The sequence below is a fragment of the Bufo gargarizans genome, chromosome 6, assembly GCF_014858855.1.
Source record: "Bufo gargarizans isolate SCDJY-AF-19 chromosome 6, ASM1485885v1, whole genome shotgun sequence".
In the NCBI taxonomy this organism is placed as follows: Eukaryota; Metazoa; Chordata; class Amphibia; order Anura; family Bufonidae; genus Bufo; species Bufo gargarizans.
Genome location: NC_058085.1, coordinates 31313130 through 31326970, shown reverse-complemented (window position 1 = coordinate 31326970; position 13841 = coordinate 31313130). Strand labels below are relative to the sequence as shown.

Genomic DNA, 13841 nt, shown 5'->3' with positions numbered 1-13841 from the left:
GCAGATGTGCGGTCCGGAGGTGGCAGCGCTGCGCACAGTCACGCATATACGCGTCATCTCGCGAGATGACGCGAGTATGCGCCCGCGCGTGCGCAGTTCGCGCCGGCATTTCATCGAGAAGTATTTCGTCAGCAAGCTGCCAGCCAATGATCGTGGCTGGCAGGTTGCTGATTTTTAAAAAAGCCAATTAAAGTGCCAGATATCAGATCATATTAGTAAATATGATCTGATATATGGCTGCCTGCTCCTCTGCTGGTTCTTTTCGTCGGTTGGATCCAGCAGAGGAGCAGGCTTCACAGTGAGTACACCAAACACTACACTTTAGCCCCTGATCACCCCCCTGAACCCCAATTAATCCTTTGATCACCCCTGTCAATCACAAGTGAAAAGAAAAAAGTGATCAGTGCAAACTGTCACTTTTTTTTTTCACTGTTATTGACCGTTAGGTTTTAGGTATAGTTTAGGTCCCTTGGTTAGGTAGTTAGCGATCAGTTAGCGCCCAGCCCACCGCACCGCAGTCCGTTATTCGCTGATTAGCGTATCGCTAATCAGCATTTGTACTTTTATAGTATCTGGAAGTGATCAAAACTGATCACGGTCAGATCTATAATAGTACTAGTGTCACTTTAGTTCGCCCTCCACCCAAAACGCAGTGTTTGCCCGATCAGGCCTGATCGGTCGCCCACACGTGCGTTCGCCCACACCCGCCCCACCGCAGTGACAAAAAAAATTTTTTTTTTGATCACTGCACATTCACTTTACACGCACTGTGGCGATAAAAAAATCTGTTTTGATATTTTTTATCAACCGCAGCGGCCTCCGGTACTTCGCTAGGCTCCCCTTTGTAAGACAGGCTTGCTTTTTTTTCTTGGGTAGTCTCAGGGAATACCCCTAAATTTAGTTGCCCACATGTCAAACAGGGGGTATTCCTCTGAAGAGGCCTACAGGCTTCTGACCCAGTCGGATGAGGAATGGGAACCCTCATCTGATGAATCCAGCGGGTCAGAATACGAACCTGTAGAAAGCAGTGGCTCTCTGACCCAAAGTTCGGACGAGGAGGCTGAGGTCCCTGATACCACCAGGCGTACCCGGCCCCGTGTCGCTAGACCGCAGGATCCGCTTCAAGAGCAGCAGAGTGGGGCTGGTGCTGTCGGATTACGTGGTGAGGCATACACCAGCAGCCCAGCCCTCCCTGGACCTAGTACCAGCACTGCCGTACAACCTGGTGAAGTAGCGAGCACCAGAAGGGCAGTTGAAGCTGGTACGGTGGCACGTGCAGTAGTGACCCCGTCGCAGCCACCGCAAAGACGTGCCCGTAGAGCCCCTAGAATCCCAGAGGTGCTGGCAAACCCTGATTGGCAGTCCCCAACTTCCGCCGCACCTGTAGTTTTCCCTTTCACCGCCCAGTCTGGAGTTCGGGTTGAGACAGCTCAGATCGGTTCGGCCCTGGGATTTTTTGAGCTGTTCTTGACTGCGGAGCTTTTAGACATAGTTGTGGCCGAAACAAACAGGTATGCCACACAATTTATCACCGCTAACCCGGGAAGCTTTTATGCCCAGCCTTTCCGGTGGAAACCAGTCCAAGTTTCCGAACTTAAAACTTTTCTGGGCCTCCTCCTCAACATGGGCCTGACAAAAAAGCATGAATTGCGGTCATATTGGTCCACGAACCCGATTCATCACATGCCCATGTTCTCTGCTGCCATGTCCAGGGCACGTTTTGAGGCCATCCTGCGGTTCCTGCACTTTAGTGACAACACCGCCTCCCGTCCCAGGGGCCACCCTGCTTTTGACCGGCTCCACAAAATTCGGCCCCTCATAGACCATTTCAACCAGAAATTTGCAGATATTTATACCCCAGAGCAAAACATCTGCATAGACGAGTCCCTGATACATTTTACCGGGCGCCTTGGCTTCAAACAATACATCCCAAGCAAGCGCGCCCGGTATGGGGTCAAATTGTATAAGCTCTGTGAAAGGGCCACAGGCTATACCCACAAATTTCGTGTCTATGAGGGAAAAGATCAGACCCTGGAGCCGGTCGGTTGCCCTGACTACCTGGGGAGCAGTGGGAAGACAGTTTGGGACTTGGTGTCACCCTTATTCGGCAAGGGGTACCATCTTTATGTGGACAATTTTTACACAAGTGTGGCCCTCTTTAGGCATTTGTTTCTAGAACGGATTGGCGCCTGTGGTACCGCGCGAACTAGTCGCGCGGGCTTCCCCCAACGGCTCGTTACCACCCGTCTTGCAAGGGGGCAGAGGGCCGCACTGTGTAACGAAGAACTGCTCGCGGTGAAATGGAGAGACAAGCGTGACGTTTACATGCTCTCCTCCATTCACGCAGACACGACAATACAAATTGAGCGAGCAACCCGTGTCATTGAAAAGCCCCTCTCAGTCCACGACTATAACCTCCACATGGGAGGGGTGGACTTCAATGACCAGATGTTGTCTCCGTATTTAGTTTCCCGACGCACCAGACGCTGGTATAAGATGGTGTCTGTATATTTAATTCAATTGGCTCTGTACAATAGTTTTGTTCTCTACAGTAAGGCTGGGAGAACTGGATCCTTCCTCAAATTTCAGGAAGAGATCATCGCGAACCTCCTGTACCCAGGAGGTTCCGTGGCCCCATCCACCAGTGTAGTTAGCCGTCTACACGAGCGACATTTCCCCAATGTCGATCCTGGTACCTAAACCCAACAGTCACCCCGAAAAAGATGTCGTGTCTGTAGCAGGAGTGGAATAAGGCGTGACACCCGCTATTTCTGTCCTGACTGTCCGGACCACCCTGCCCTATGCTTTGGAGAGTGTTTCCGGAAGTACCACTCACAGGTACACTATTAGCATAGGGATCATCTCACCTGGACAGGCACACAGGGCTATTAGGGCCCATTCACTCACTGCTGCTGCAAATGTCTCCTTTCACACGGGACAAAGTGCATAAGGCACTTCGCCACATCTTTTGGGCGATTTGCGCTTTGCACATTGACCCATGGGGAAGGAGAGGTTTGTTCTATAAAGGTAAAAAAACACACCAGTAAGCAAACACGTTAATGTTCAGTTAAAAAAGTTAAAGTTTATATGTTCTGTTGCAAAGTTAATAAAATTATTGCGTTGCGGCCTGGTTTTTTCTTTTTTTTTTTTTTTTTTCTTTTTTTTACCTTCCAGGTGGACCAACCGATTGACTAGCTGCAGCACCGATGTGCATTCTGACAGAAGCATTGCGCTGCTGTCAGATTACACGCAAGTCGGTGTATGCGGCGCTGCAAGACGGGATTTTCTCCTCTGCAGTAACAGATACGTTTGCCAAGGCATACGAGCTGAGGAGGAGGCGGCGTTCCTATGCTTTGGCAAACACTTTGTATATATATATATAAAAAAAATTAAAAAAAATCCCGGCAATGATTTATTCATCCACATCGATTGATGTGAATGGAGAAATCTGGTTTGCCAGGGCATACGAGCTAAGTGGGTATGGATGTAGGGCGGAGCTCCTATGTCCTGGCAGACGCCTTTCCCCTCCATTTTATTTTTTTTGGCAGAGATTTTTTCATCCACATTGATCGATGCGAATGAAGAAATCTGTGCCGTTCATTTTTTTCTTTCAGCCCAGAGGCTGAACGGAAAAAAAAATCTCATTACCCGTATGCTCAATATAAGGAGAATAGCAGAAACTCCTAATGCTGGCCATACATGTAATGATTGCGGAGACCCTCAAATGCCAGGGCAGTACAAACACCCCACAACTGACCCCATTTTGGAAAGAAGACACCCCAAGGTATTTGCTGAGGGGCATATTGAGTCCATGAAAGATTAAAATTTTTGTCCTAAGTTAGCGGAAAGTGAGACTTTGTGAGAAAAAAAATAAAAATAAAATCAATTTCCGCTAACTTATGCAAAAAAAAATAATTTCGATGAACTTGCCAGGCCCCTCATTGGATACCTTGGGGTGTCTTCTTTCCAAAGTGGGGTCACATGTGGGGTATTTATACTGCCCTGGCTTTTTAGGGGCCCTAAAGCGTGAGAAGAAGCCTGGGATCCAAATGTCTAAAAATGCCCTCCTAAAAGGAATTTGGGCCCCTTTGCGCATCTAGGCTGCAAAAAAGTGTGACACATCTGGTATCGCCGTACTCAGGAGAAGTTGGGCAATGTGTTTTGGGGTGTCATTTTACATATACCCATGCTGGGTGAGATAAACATCTTGATCAAATGCCAACTTTGTATAAAAAAATTAGAAAAGTTGTCTTTTGCCAGGATATTTCTCTCACCCAGCATGGGTATATGTAAAATGACACCCCAAAACACATTCCCCAACTTCTCCTGAGTACGGCGATACCAGATGTGTCACACTTTTTTGCAGACAAGGTGGGCAAAGGGGCACATATTCCAAAGTGCACCTTTCGGGTTTCACCGGTCATTTTTTACAGATTTTGATTGCAAGGTACTTCTCACACATTTGGGCCCCTAAATTGCCAGGGCAGTATAACTACCCCACAAGTGACCCCATTTTGGAAAGAAGACACCCCAAGGTATTCTGTGAGGGGCATGGTGAGTTCCTAGAATTTTTTATTTTTTGTCGCAAGTTAGTGGAATATGAGACTTTGTAAGAAAAAATTAAAAAAATAAAATCATCATCATTTTCCGCTAACTTGTGACAAAAAATAAAAAGTTCTATGAACTCACTATGCCCATCAGCGAATACCTTAGGGTGTCTACTTTCCGAAATTGGGTCATTTGTGGGGGTTTTCTACTGTTTGGGCATTGTAGAACCTCAGGAAACATGACAGGTGCTCAGAAAGTCAGAGCTGCTTCAAAAAGCGGAAATTCACATTTTTGTACCATAGTTTGTAAATGCTCTAACTTTTACCCAAACCATTTTTTTTTTTTGCCCAAACATTTTTTTTTTAGCAAAGACATGTAGAACAATAAATTTGGCGAAAAATTTATATATGGATGTCGTTTTTTTTGCAAAATTTTACAGCTGAAAGTGAAAAATGTCATTTTTTTGCAAAAAAATCGTTACATTTTGATTAATAACAAAAAAAGTAAAAATGCCAGCAGCAATGAAATACCACCAAATGAAAGCTCCATTAGTGAGAAGAAAAGGAGGTAAAATTCAGTTGTATGGTAAGTTGCATGACCGAGCGATAAACGGTGAAAGTAGTGTAGTGCAGAAGTGTAAAAAGTGCTCTGGTCATGAAGGGGGTTTCACCTAGCGGGGCTGAAGTGGTTAATTTAGTTCAAATGGTTTCAATAAAGTTTGTGCCACATGCCTTCAATCAGGAACTTCTGTGATTCCTTGTCCTGGCAGCGTTTAGCTGCTGTATTATCCTACCTTGCTGATGGTGAGGATGAAGCAGGCCGGTTGGGTTCACTTAAGCTGAAGCTGGGATCATTTCTCATCCAGGCTTGAGCACTAATAAACCTGCAGAAGTATGAGAATGGAGGAAAGGATACATTATAGTCTCTTTTGTATTTTGAGCCCTGTTGTGCCCATTTCTCTTGTAGGCCATATGGCAGTTTAGACACCACTGGGAACAAGTAAAAAATCCCAGCAAACCGCGAATATGCTACATAAATATAATTCTTCTTTATTTCATATCTCAGTTAATAGCAATTTTTACGCATTTCGGCAGACAGCCTGTATCAATAGATACATAATGTAATTCAAACCAACTTTATATAAGGTATGTCTAATCAAACATAAGTGACATCATCCACCTCCCTATGGATGGAAGCATACCAGCACCAACCCGCAACTTAGTTCCACTTCCACCCTGCACACACCGTGAACAGAAAGGATATCACAAATCGAAAGTGGGAAATCAACGGGCCGATAGTGTCTATAATGAAAAGTAAAGAATAAGGCACTTAAAGAGGACCTTTCACTACAATACAAAATCTAAACTAAGTATACAGACCTGGAGAGTGGCGCCCAGGGATCTCCCTGCACTTGCTATTATATCTGGGCGCCGCTCTGCTCTCCCGGTATGGGCTCCGGTATCTTCAGATTTTTGGCTCAACTGGGAACAGCCTGCTCTTGTTCTCCTGGGCGTCTCCTTCTCCCAGGCTGGAGTGCTGGCCAATCGCAGCGCTCAGCTCATAACCTGAGAGTTTTTTTCTCTCAGGTTATGAGCTGAGCGCTGCGATTGGCCAGCACTCCAGCCTGGGAGAAGGAGACGCCCAGGAGAACAAGAGCAGGCTGTTCCCAGTTGAGCCAAAAATCTGAAGATACCGGAGCCCATACCGGGAGAACGGAGCGGCGTGCAGGGAGATCCCTGGGCGCCGCTCTCCATGTCAGCATACTTAGTTTAGATTTTTTATTGTAGTGAAAGGTCCTCTTTAAGTAAAGCAATATATACAGTCAGGTTCATAAATATTGGGACATTGACACAATTCTTAAATTTTTGGCTCTATACACCACCACAATGGATTTGAAATTAAACAAACAAGATGTGCTTTACCTGCAGACTGTCAGCTTTAATTTGAGGGTATTTACATCCAAATCAGGTGAACGGTGTAGGAATTACAAGTTTGCATATGTGCCTCCCACTTGTTAAGGGACCAAAAGTAATGGGACAGAATAATAATCATAAATCAAACTTTCACTTTTTAATACTTGGTTGCAAATCCTTTTCAGTCAATTACAGCCTGAAGTCTGGAACGCATAGACATCACCAGATACTAGGTTTCATCCCTGGTGATGCTCTGCCAGGCCTCTACTGCAATTGTCTTCAGTTCCTGCTTGTTCTTGGGGCATTTACCCTTCAGTTTTGTCTTCAGCAAGTGAAGTGCATGCTCAATCGGATTCAGGTCAGGTGATTGACTTGGCTATTGCATAACATTCCACTTCTTTCCCTTCAAAAACTCTTTGGTTGCTTTTGCAGTATGCCGTCCAATGAGTTCTGAAGCATTGGGCTGAATATGAGCAGATAATATTGCCCGAAACACTTCAGAATTCATCCTGCTGCTTTTGTCAGCAGTCACATCATCAATAAATACAAGAGAACCAGTTCCATTGGCAGCCTTATGTGCCCACGCCATGACACTACCACCACCATGCTTCACTGATGAGGTGGTATGCGCTTAGGATCATGAGCAATTCCTTTCCTTCTCCATACTCTTCTCTTCCCATCACTCTGGTACAAGTTGATCTTGGTCTCACCATAGGATGTTGTTCCAGAACTGTGAAGGCTTTTTTAGATGTCGCTTGGCAAACTCTAATCTGGCCTTCCTGTTTTTGAGGCTCACCAATGGTTTACATCTTGTGGTGAACCCTCCGTATTCACTCTGGTAAAGTCTTCTCTTGATTGTTGACTTTGACACACATACAGCTACCTCCTGGAGAGTGTTCTTGATCTGGCCAACTGTTGTGAAGGGTGTTTTCTTCACCAGGGAAAGAATTCTTCGGTCATCCACCACCGCTGTTTTCCGTGGTCTTCCGGGTCTTTTGGTGTTGCTGAGCTCATCGGTGTGTTCCTTCTTTTTAACAATGTTCCAAACAGTCTTTTTGGCCACGCCTAATGTTTTTGCTATCTCTCTGATGGGATTGTTTTGTTTTTTCAGCCTAATAATGATTTGCTTCACTGATAGTGGCAGCTCTTTGGATCTTATCTTGAGAGTTGACAGCAACAGATTCCAAGTGCAAATAGCAGACTGGAAATGACCTCTGGACTTTTTATCTGCTCATTGTAATTGGGATAATGAGGAAATAACACACACCTGGCAATGGAACAGCTGAGAAGCCAATTGTCCCATTACTTTTGGTCCCTTAACAAGTGGGAGGCACATATGCAAACTGTTGTAATTCCTACACCGTTCATCTGATTTGGATGTAAATACCCTAAAATTAAAGCTGACAGTCTGAAGTTTAAGCACATCTTGTTTCATTTCAAATCCATTGTGGTGGTGTATAGAGCCAAAAATGTTAGAATTGTGTCCATGTCCCAATATTTATGGACCAGACTGTGTGTATATATATATATATATATATATATATATATATATGCTGTGTCTATCAGAACATTACAATCCTATAACTTTGCAACCTCATAGTCACGATTCAGACCTCTGGGATGTAGTGTGTTGTGAGTATGTATCCAAAAAGCTTCCCTCCAGAGTAGGAGTTTTTTTTAGATCACCTCCTCTCCTTGGTCTAGTGACCTGCTCTAGAACCTGAAACCTAAGCTGGGACACTGTATGTTTACATCTGTCAAAATGGTATGGTAACAGCAATAATACATTTTTTGTCCTTATTGTGGACTTATGCTTACATATCCTTTCTCTCACCATCTGCATAGTTTCTTCCACGTATGCAAGCCCACATGGGTATTTGATCAAATAGATCACATATTTTGATTCACATGTGTAAAATCCTTCTATTTTAAAAGCCTTTGCTGTGTGGGGATGGTAAACCTCTGAGCCTTTGATTTATATGAGAACATTGAAGACAATGTAGGCACGGGAACGTGCCTTTTTTCACAGTCCTCAATGTGCTCTGTCTCAATGTTTCTCTTTTGCGCCTTAGATCTGCATGCACCAGTTTATCTCTAAGACTGGGATTCTTTTTATTGCAGATCAATTGTGGATTTTTTAACTCCTCCACATTAGGATAAGCTTTAGTTAGGATACTCCAGTGTTTCCTGACTACATTGTCTATATTCGCATTATAGGGATAAAACTTATGTATGAACGCCACTCGTTGCTGTTTAGTCCCCATAGTACCCTGAGATGGACTCACAACATCTATTGTCACTAGCCAGCTGTCCACCGGAATGGAATGAAGATCCGTGATCACTTTCAAAAATGCGCCGTATCGAATAGAAACGAGCGGGTATTTTTCGTCAATGGTGTAGGCACCTTTTTTCAAGGCGGAACAACTACTGCGGGACAGAGCCAGGCAGTGCAGACCCGCTGCCAGGTAAGAGAGAATCTCTTGTCATAAATTTATCTTTGAAAAACCTTGACCATGATCAGGTGGTGGCATTGCAGAAGGGTCTAACTTTTAGCCCTACCACAGGGTTCGACAGCTTCCAAATGGATTTTGATTTGCAACAGTTTTTTCCAAACAGGCTTAAAGCCCATTTTTCGGAACCCAAAGAAATAAATTATACAAATGGGACCCTAAGGTACAGGGTAGAGGGACAGTTAAAGAGGACCTTTCATCGGTCCAAACATTGTGAACTAAGTATCATGACATATACAGCGGCGCCCAGGGATCTCACTGCACTTACTATTATCCCTGGGCGCTGCTCCATTCTCCCGTTATGTCCTCCGGTATGTTGGGGGACTTGGTTATAGTAGGCGGAGACTTAGGGGACTTGGTTATAGTAGGCGGAGTCTGCCCTTGTTCTGCTGGGGCGTCTCTTTCTCTTAGGCTGTAGCGCTGGCCAATCGCAGCGCAGAGCTCACTGCCTGGGAGTTTTATTTTTTCTCCCAGGCTGTGAGCTGCGATTGGCCAGCGCTACAGCCTAGGAGGAGGAGACGCCCAGCAGAACAAGGGCAGTCTCCTCCTACTATAACCAAGTCCCCGAACATACCGGAGGACATAACGGGAGAACGGAGCGGCGCCCAGGGATAATAGTAAGTGCAGCGAGATCCCTGGGCGCCTCTGTATATGTCATGATACTTAGTTCACAATGTTTGGACCGATGAAAGGTCCTCTTTAAGTCTGCAAGACTTTGATCTTAAAATACAAAGTACATTTATGCCGCCAAAGACCTATCACCCTGTAGAAACATATATACAACTTGTTTCCAGAGAAGTTGAGACATGCTTGCGGTCTATAAAACAATGGGATCTGCATATGTGCCACAATGTTACCCCTAAAGAAAGGGCAGCCATTAAAACATTAATGGAGGATGCATCCTTGATCATAAAGCCCGCTGATAAAGGGGGCTCTATAGTGATCATGGACAAGAATAACTACATTCGAGAGGTGATGCGTCAATTCTCCGACACTGACACTTATGAAAGCCTGCAAAGCCTCGAAGAAAAGATAATACAAATGGTGGATTATTATGGAGCAAAGGGTGTTATTGATGCAATATCTTTGACTTTAGAAGTAGTGTTGATCGCGAATTTTCCAAATGCAGATTTTCGCAATCAAGAAAATATTGACTGAAGATCACGAATTCTCGAATATATGACGAATATTTTCCCAAATATTCGCAAAATATTGCTAATTCGAATATTGCCCCTGCCGCTCATCACTGGCAATTTTCCACAGCTGCCATAGGCTTCAAAGAAGAACATGTTTTGGAGGGAAAAAGCCAGACTTGTTGACACCATAACCAGACAGACTGACCTTGTGACCGTCTGGTTTAGCTCTGTTGTTATGTCTGGAAATCTGTATCTGGAAAAACTGCTGTGCCATTGGGTATCATTGAAGCTCTAATGTAAGTCTATGACAGACAGGAGCGGTAACTTTGTAAATGTTTTGGCTGGGTTTCTCCACTCCACCCTCCCACTAGAAGTTTCCAGTCTAGCTACAAATTATATATAAGGAGAGTCAGTCTGAGCCCCCAGTGTGCTGCAGTTAAGGATCAGTGCTTACAACAGGAGACTCTCCCAGACTACTGAGTGACCAGAAGAAGACGCTGAGACAGGGATACGCTGCCACAGACCCTGGATCACCAGCCTTGGACCAGGGTACCAGCCTTCTGAGAGACAGAGAGGGACAGCTAGCTCAGGCCTTTCCCCAGCATTATACCTTTCTTCTGCCAGGGAGGAGATTGGAGAAGCTAGCCCTACGCCTCGCCTGTATTGCTTTGTACCTGAATTGCTCCAGTAAAGAAGCATACTGGTTACTGCAGACCCTGACTCTCTGGACTTATTTCCCATTGGGGTGCACCACGCCTTACCATCCCCTCTGGAGAGCAGCAACACGTGGCGATGCCTTCATGGTGTCCGGGGGACCCAGTATAGCGTTGGCCACTGCACACGGAATAAAATAAGCCGTGGGCATTCCAACACAATCATAGGTATGAGGACTCCACATTAGCACATGAGGCGGCATCACCGGATCCTGTGGGAAAATAGCACTGACCGGCATTCTCAATAAGAACAAGCGTGTCCTTCTTATCCTGGTCTTTATTGCAGCCAACCTTCATCCCCAAGCAGCCCAGTGGCCTTCTCATCATCATTAGCTTCTTCTCCTGCTCAGACTCTTCCTCCTCCTTGTCCTACGCGCCATTGTGAGACATCCGTTACGGAATGTGTGGCCCTGAGAGAACTATTCTCAACCAGCAATTAGCTTGTGGCACGCTGAACTCCCAGCCGTCCCTGTTGCTGGAGGAGCAGTTGTGGTAAATGTGGTGCACCTGTCCTCCTTCATCAAAATGTCATTATTCTTCTGTAAAATTCCATAGACTCCTGGCCAGGCATCTGTGGTGGGGCACTTCCACACTTTCATTCTGATGTACGATATTTATACTTCTGCCCAGTAATCATTTTTTTTTTCTAAAAAATTCTTAATTTTCTAAATGACTCATGCACAGTATACTCCTGTTCCCTGACTCCATGGACTTCTGGGCAGGCAGACTGGAACAGTGGCTGAAACTGGCCCAGTAAGCTCTCTATCTTCTGTCTTGCCGAGCCTTCAGCGTCATCTCGGAGGGATTTCAGCGTCGCAGGGGGTGTGGGGACACCCAAACTGACCAGGTTGTCCTCCACCAGTGTTTTCAGAACATCGTTTTTGTCAAAATGAATGAGGTCTGGATTCGGCTGAGGCCGATGTAATAGATCTGCCCTCACGGATGGTTCCCCGTCCTGCCACTGTCTGCCTGCCTAAAATCATGTTCCATACCATATAGCTGCTAATCCCTTATTGCCTCCACTACTACACTGTCTTGTATGTTCTATGCCAGGCATGCCCAACCTGCAACCCTCCAGATGTTGAAACACTACAACTCCCAGCATGCCCGGACAGCCTACAGCAGGGCATGATTGAAGTTGTAGTTTTAAAACATCTGGAGGGCCGCAGGATGAGCATGCCTGTCTATGCTGTGCTGCTTCTGCTGCCACGTGTCTCTTATTACCAAACTCTTTCCATTAAAAGGAGAATTTGTTTAGGCTCCTTCACAATGAGACACTTCTTCTTCTGACAATCAACACTTGTGCGTTTCATATGGGCGGCATTCTGACCCCATTAAGTCATGTTTTTTAGGAGGCTTAGTCCCCAGACAAGCAACAATTTTTCCCCCATAACACCGTGTGTGTTTAAACGCCATCTGCCCCCAATAAGGGACAACGTTTGGAAGCCTTAGGCCCCTTTCACACGGGCGAGATTTCCGTGCGGGTGCGATGCATGAGTTGAACGCATTGCACCCGCACTGAATCCTGACCCATTAATTTCTATGGGGCTGTTCACATGAGCGGTGATTTTCACGCATCACTTATGCGTTGCGTGAAAATCGCAGCATGTTCTATATTCTGCGTTTTTAACGTAACGCAGGCCCCATAGAAATGAATGGGGTTGCGTGAAAATCGCAAGCATCCGCTAGCAAGTGCGGATGCGGTGCGATTTTCACGCATGGGTTCTAGGTGACAGTCTATTTATTGTATTATTTTCCCTTATAACATGGTTATAAGGGAAAATAATAGCATTCTGACTACAGACTGCATAGTATAATAGTGCTGGAGGGGTTAAAAAAATAAAAAAGTTAACTCACCTTATCCCCATGATCGCCTAGTTCCCGGTCGGTCTCTTCTTTAGCTGTGACTAAAGGACCTGTGGTGATGTCAGATCACATGCTCCATCACCACGGTGATGGACCATGTGATTGGAGCATGTGATCTGACATCACCAAAGGTCATTCAGCCCAAGCCCACAGCTAAAGAACAGACCGACCGGGAACTACACGATCATGGGGATAAGGTGAGTTAACGTTTTTATTTTTTTTTAACCCTTCCAGCGCTATTATACTAAGCATTCTGTATTCAGAATGCTATTATTTTCCTTTATAACTATGTTATAAGGGAAAATAATAGAATCTTCAGAACATCAATCCCAAGCCCGAACTTCTGTGAAGAAGTTCGGGTTTGGGTACCAAACATGCCCGATTTTTCTCACGCGAGTGCAAAACGCATGACAATGTTTTGCACTCGCGCGGAAAAATCGCGGGTGTTTCCGCAACGCACCCGCACATTTTTCCGCAACGCCCGTGTGAAAGGGGCCTTAGGGCCGCTTCACACGAGCGGATGCCGTGCGTGGCATCCGCTCCGTGAAAGAGTGCCAAGACCCGCTGCAGACTGCAGAGGCACGGAGCAGTAACATGACTGTTAATGCTCCGTGCCTCTCTGTGATCTCTTTACTACGAAATCACAGTTGTCACTGTGATTTCGTAGTAAAGAGATCACAGAGAGGCACGGAGCATTAACAGTCATGTTACTGCTCCGTGCCTCTGCAGTCTGCAGCGGGTCTTGGCACTCTTTCACGGAGCGGATGCCACGCACGGCATCCGCTCGTGTGAAGCGGCCCTTAGAGTATGAAAAAGTATAAACCATGTGCCGGCACAGTGCATTTATCCACAGCTCTGCTCCATACACTTCTTATACAGAGACAGCTCCGTAACATACACGTCACACAGAGACAGCTCTGCTACATACACATCACACAGAGACAGCTCTGCTACATACACGTCACACAGAGACAGCTCTGCTACATACACATCACACAGAGACAGCTCTGCTACATACACATCACACAGAGACAGCTCTGCTACATACACATCACACAGAGACAGCTCTGCTACATACACATCACACAGACACAGCTCCGCTACATACACATCACACAGAGACAGCTCTGCTACATACACATCACACAGACACAG

At 45.6% G+C, this 13841-nt stretch overlaps 1 protein-coding gene across 1 annotated transcript in view; it reads left to right on the top strand.

The window, feature by feature from the left end:
- Positions 1 to 12847: 12847 nt before the first annotated feature.
- LOC122941919 (zinc finger protein 345-like) overlaps positions 12848 to 13841 on the top strand; it is a 40133-nt gene continuing 39139 nt past the window's right edge. Inside the window, exon 1 of the mRNA XM_044299417.1 lies at positions 12848 to 12883. The gene's annotated coding sequence lies outside the window, so the exon portion shown is untranslated. The remainder of the gene's footprint in view (positions 12884 to 13841) is intronic.